The sequence below is a fragment of the Octopus bimaculoides genome, chromosome 21 (genome assembly GCF_001194135.2).
Source record: "Octopus bimaculoides isolate UCB-OBI-ISO-001 chromosome 21, ASM119413v2, whole genome shotgun sequence".
NCBI lineage: Eukaryota > Metazoa > Mollusca > Cephalopoda > Octopoda > Octopodidae > Octopus > Octopus bimaculoides.
The window spans coordinates 1,771,803-1,777,819 of NC_069001.1; positions in this window are offsets into that span (position 1 = coordinate 1,771,803).

Genomic DNA, 6,017 nt, shown 5'->3' on the forward strand with positions numbered 1-6,017 from the left:
ATTTTCAAAATTAGCACCTTTCAAGTATTTTTTTTAATTACCTGGTTGTAAGTTTGATGCAGGTTGACTTCGTTACTGAAACATAAAATTAATGGATATGGATGCAGGAGTGGCCGTGTGGTAAGAAGCTTGCTTCCAACCACATGGCTCCGGGTTCGGTCCCATAGTGTAGCACCTTGCACAAATGTCTTCTATTATAGCCACGGGCCAACCAAAGCCTTGTAAGTGGATTCAGTAGACGGAAACTGATTGCTTATTTTGTCCCCCCACCAGTTATATGATTGCTTATTTTCAGAACAACATTTTAGGGTAGGTGTGAGAGGTCAGATCTGGTCAGTTTGAACATAAAACAGGAAGAGTATTTTGGTTGGATATGGTCAGTTTGAATGTGAAAGAGTTGAGCAGAAGCTCAAAAGAAAAATACTCATCATATCAGCAAAAGTTATGCATAAATACACACCCTGTAATTTATATCAATTAATTTATATCAATTAATTAATGCTGGTCTCTTGAGCCTAGAAAGATGATTCTGTAATTTCTTGTGGAACAACCTGTACACATGATTTGTTTATAGTGATCAAAGGTATGTGTCGTACATCAGTTCACATCTTGCATCAAACTAATGTTACCTGAACAGGTGCGTGGTGTGCCACACGTCAGATGTTGAAGTGATTGCAGAACAATGTGAAAATGGAGTATTTTGCTGAAAAACACAACACACTGCCCAGTCTGGGAATTGAAACCACGATCCTATGATCATGAGAACAAACCCACACTGGACCAATTGCCTTTACTGTAATCTAAAGTATATCAACAACATTGACAAGAAGTGTAGCATTTCCTGGACTTGTGGTAAATAGATACATCACATTCCTCCAAGGATGTATCTTCACTATTGAAGAACAGAAAAAGGTTTCTAAATTTCTGATCTACAACAAAAAGAAAGATGCCTCCAAACTTCCATGCTGTAATAGAGATTGTTGATTAGGCCTCAGAAAATATCAGCCGTGTCATCAACAGTTGTCTAAAAGTAGGAGCAAAATATTGCCTTTCCTTAGGCCATGACAGTGTTCCTGTTAACAAGAAGCAGACAGCATTCATGTGAACAGTGTTATTTTGAGGATAATATGTTTTACAATGTTTTCTACAGGAAAGACTGTCCTCACCATTCCACAGAAAAGGTACACAAATTCAGAATAACTCCATGTCTTTAAAACTAAAGGAATACATGTGGAACATTCCAATGAAAGCAGCAACCAGGTGCAAACACAACAGGAACAAAAGCTATGCACAGTTGCAAATGTCAGCTGCCCAAAGGGTGTGAATTTCTTCCTCTAAAATTGTGTGGAATAGAAAACATCAATGGTAAAATAATTCAGAAATTAACAATTCTTTTATCCAGGCCATAGATTTTCATTTTCAATTAAAACCCTTTATGGCCACAGTCCAATAACTGAAACAAGTAAAAGATAGAAAATAATATGTGTGTGTGTGTGTATAGCTCCATCAGAGCTGCTTTATATTCAAGGCTCTGATGAAGCTATAAGGAATTACTCAGGCACTTAGATATGAGTCCACTGCATCTTACAGCAGAAACAGCTGTAAGCTAATGAAGTTCATTTATTCCTTTGTCATCTCATTTTCTTATATGCATACATACATACATACATACATACATACATACATACATATATATATATATATATATATATATATATATATATATATATATATATATATATATATATATATATATACATATATTCATAAAATTATTCAGCATGACACTGAATGTATAAAAGAAGAAGGACAGACAGACAGACAGAGATGACAAGTTTTCTCAGAGGATATCTGTATAATGGAAAATGAAAACAGTTTGAGCTTTATTAGCATATTCTACCATTGTCACCATTATTTGGTGAGAGGAATTACAGAATTATATTCTAATTAATTCTTCTGTCATCTCGAGACATATTCTTTTGCTTCTAAAACCATCCTCTTCTTGCATTTTCTTGGTTTTTCTTACTTTTCTGGGGTTTTTCTTCCCTTCGTGGTTCACTTTTTCATTTTCTCTCTTTCACTCTCCTTTCTTCTTTCTCTTTATTTCTTTTTTCCTTTTACTTTCTTCTTCCTTCTTTTCTTCATCCCTCTCTTTCTTTTCTTCTCCTGTTTTCTTGTCCTACTCTGCTGGAAGGACGTAAAAAACACCATTCGAGCATGGCCGATGTCAGTGCCAGTGGCACGTAAAAAGCGCCATTTGAGTGTGGTCAATGCCAGTGCCACCTGAATGGCACTTGTGCCGGTGGCACATAAAATTCACCCCCTACACTCCAGGAGTGGGTGGCATTAGGAAGGGCATCCAGTTGAAGAAACCTTGCCAGATCAGACTGGAGCCTGGTGCAGCCTCCAGGCTTACCAGTTCTCAATCAAACCGTCCAACCCATGCCAGCATGGAAAGCAGGCGTTAAACGACGACGACGACAACAACGATGATGATGATGATGATGATGATGATATGAGTGAGGGGACAAACAAACATGTAACTCCCAACAAATTTATTCCACAAGCGACCCCTACTTTACAAGGTGTCACTGCTCCAAAAATAACAGCTGTTTGGTGCTACAACACAAACATTACCACCACCACCACCACCACCACCACCTCCCCAACCACTATATCACAAGCCATATACCACCACCCCTTTCACACCACCACCACCACCATGTATGACATCACCACCACTGTCTCACAACTCATAAACAATTCAATGATCAACAAAAGATGGCAACATCCCAAATTCCTGTTATTTCTTAAGTGTCTTTGGTACAGACAGGACTGGTGTGACACTCTGTGTATGTGTGTGTGTATAAACATTTGTGATAGTGTGTGTGCATGTGTTATGTATGTACACACACACACACACACACACATATATATATATATATATATATATATATATATATACACACACATATACAGCACACACTCAGACACATATACACACACATATGCAAATATATATATGAAACGCACACACACAGACATATGTGTGTGTGTGTTTATGCATCTCTCATCTTTTACTGGTTTCACTCATTGGACTGCAGCCATGCTGAGGCACCTTCCTGAATTGTTTAGTCAAACAAATCGATCCCAATAATTATTTCTTAAAGCTGGTACTTATCCTGTTGCATTCTTTTGCTGGACCAGTAAGCCATAGGGATGCAAACAAACCAACACCAGTTGTCAAGTGTGGTGGTGGTGGTGGTGGGGACAAACATATACAAAGACACACACGACCATCTGAGAGAGAGAGAGAGAGTGAAACCCTTTATTGCCAACAAAAGTAATGGCTTCATAAACCACTTTCATTCCTTTGTCTTACTCTAATTAATATGCTTATCTACTTCTACCTCTAATTAGTCTAATAATTACTTTATGAGTTGTCTAAATCAGACAAGACTGTTAATAACAAAACGAATAAAGCATGGAAGACAAATTATTAGCCATTTAAAGACACACAAAACATTATTTGGTCAGTCAGGCATTTTTCAGCAAGATACACTGGACCAGGTCACAGTGAGTGTGATAAAAAAATTTTATATTAAGCAATAAATGTTAACAGCCTGAGTGTGTCTTTGAATGGCTAATGTATATATATATCTTCCAAGCTGTAACTGTTTTAGTTTCAATACTCAGTCTCAGATGAAATCACTTACTACACAAATACATCTCTGAAATGTTAACAGCATAATTCCCCAACTTATCAATCTCTTTACAATGTTTACAGCATTTAAATATTTACCAATTTCATATCTACATCAATTGCCATCAATTCAAATCTCTAATCATCATCTTTACTGTGTATAATATCTCTACACTATGTTCTAATTAGTTTTATCTTCAATTGTCATCGTTCCAGAGTATATTTACAATATTTATAGCAAGAACACTTTCAGTTAGATTGATGATTGATCTCCACTCATATTTCTGTTCCCAAATGAGTATATGACCTCTGTTCCCTGGCAAAAGTTTGTCATAAGATTTAAATTTCTGAACATATGGCCTACAGTCTATTTTTCAGTTTCAGAATTAAAAAAAAAAAATAAATAATAATAATAAATTATATTTATTATTATAAAATTATATTTATTATTATGTGAAAATGCCACTAAGCACTTTGCTTAGCAGCATTGCTTCTGTCTGTATGTTCTGAGTTCAAATTCCACTGAGGTCTACTTCGCCTTTCATCCTTGGTAAAGTAACTACAAGTTGAGCACCAGGATTGATATAATTGACTTACCCCCTCCCCCAAAATTGCTGGGTTTGTGCCAAAATTTGAAATCTTCATAAATAATGGTTGCTGTTGTTAGGAACACAAATCCGACAGTGTTCATTGCAGATCTCATTAAAACAAGAGGTTTGAATCTTAGAATTAGGGTTGAAGTGGATTGGCATCAAAAAGGGTTGGAATAATCTGTTCCTTTTGCTTCCGTTTTTGCATAACATGGGGAGTGGGGAAGGGGCTTTGTGAAAGACTGGCTTTGAACTTCAAAGGGTTGAGAATCTTTGCAATAAAACAATTCAAAGCCTGTAGGACTGTGCTGTTGATTGCAATAGTAGTAGAGGTCATCTCTGGATTCAATGGATAATGTAATGGAAGCGAGTGTATGTGGCATATATTCATCCATCCATACGTATGTATGTATGCGTGCATGTGTGTGCTTGTGGTGAAGATACATGTGTTTGTGTGGTGCCATATGTTCTCAGCCAATAACGTGCCAAATATATTCTGTTCATTCATGTGTGTGTCAGTGTGTGCACACACATGCTAGTTTATGTGTGTGTGTGTGTGTGCACGAACACTGATGTCTGTATGTGTATGTGTATATGTATGGATGTTTTGTGTGTGTGTGTGTGTGTGTGTGTGCATAGGTGTTACCATTCTCAATCAGTAGTGTGCCAAATATATTTGGTTCATTCATATATTCATGTGAGTGTGTGTATGTGTGAGTGTTTACGTGTGAGTGTATGTTTATTTATTCATGTGTGCATGTCCCCCCCCCTATCCTATTGATCATGTTCTTTCTTTCTTCGTTCTCTTCTTTTCTTGTTTCGTTTTTGTTTTCTGCTTCAGGAGTCCAGCGTTTTGTGCCTGATGAGTTGTCAAAGACACAGGGAAAGTGGACCGATTCTATTTTACTTCGCATCAAAGACAAAAACAGAAGTCTGCCAACTACATAAAACAACAACAAAGAAGACAAAAAAAACATTAAAAATGAATAACAAAAGAAAAGAAATGCAATGTTTGGTTGTCGTTGTTGTTGTTGTTGTGGTCCATTAGATGTAGAATGACGAGGATGGGAAACCTAGCATAAAAGAACTTAGATCCAGCTGTCTGTCTGCAGAAATCAAGGAATCGATTTCTTCCAAACGTTTTAATATCTGGCACCAAACCCACCTTAATGGCCAAGGTTAATTAGCTATAAATAAATAAATAAATGTATGTGTGTATATATATATATATATATATATATATATATATATATAATATCATCTAATGAGATTTAGTTCCTTCACACATATTTTTACATATACATTCATTTACACTCAAACACATATACAAGCACTCGCATGCATGTGCACACATACACACACACATACATACACATGCAAAGGCATCTAGGTTCCTTTATTTGACAAGTAGCAAACAAATTCTAACTGCATTCCTGTGGTGGCCCCAACATTTCAAAGAAAGGTCAATCAGGAGGGCCTGATTTTAAAGTTTCACACCAACACAATTTATATATATATATATATATATATACATATATAGATAGATAGATAGATAGATAGATAGATAGATAGATAGATAGATACATACATACATACATACATACATACATACATATATATTTCTGTTAGTTTGTTTCTTTATTTTAGTTGGTTCTTTGTTCACTTTCTCTCTCTCTCTCTCTCTCTCTCTCTCTCTCTCTCTCTCTCTCTCTCTCTCTCTCTCT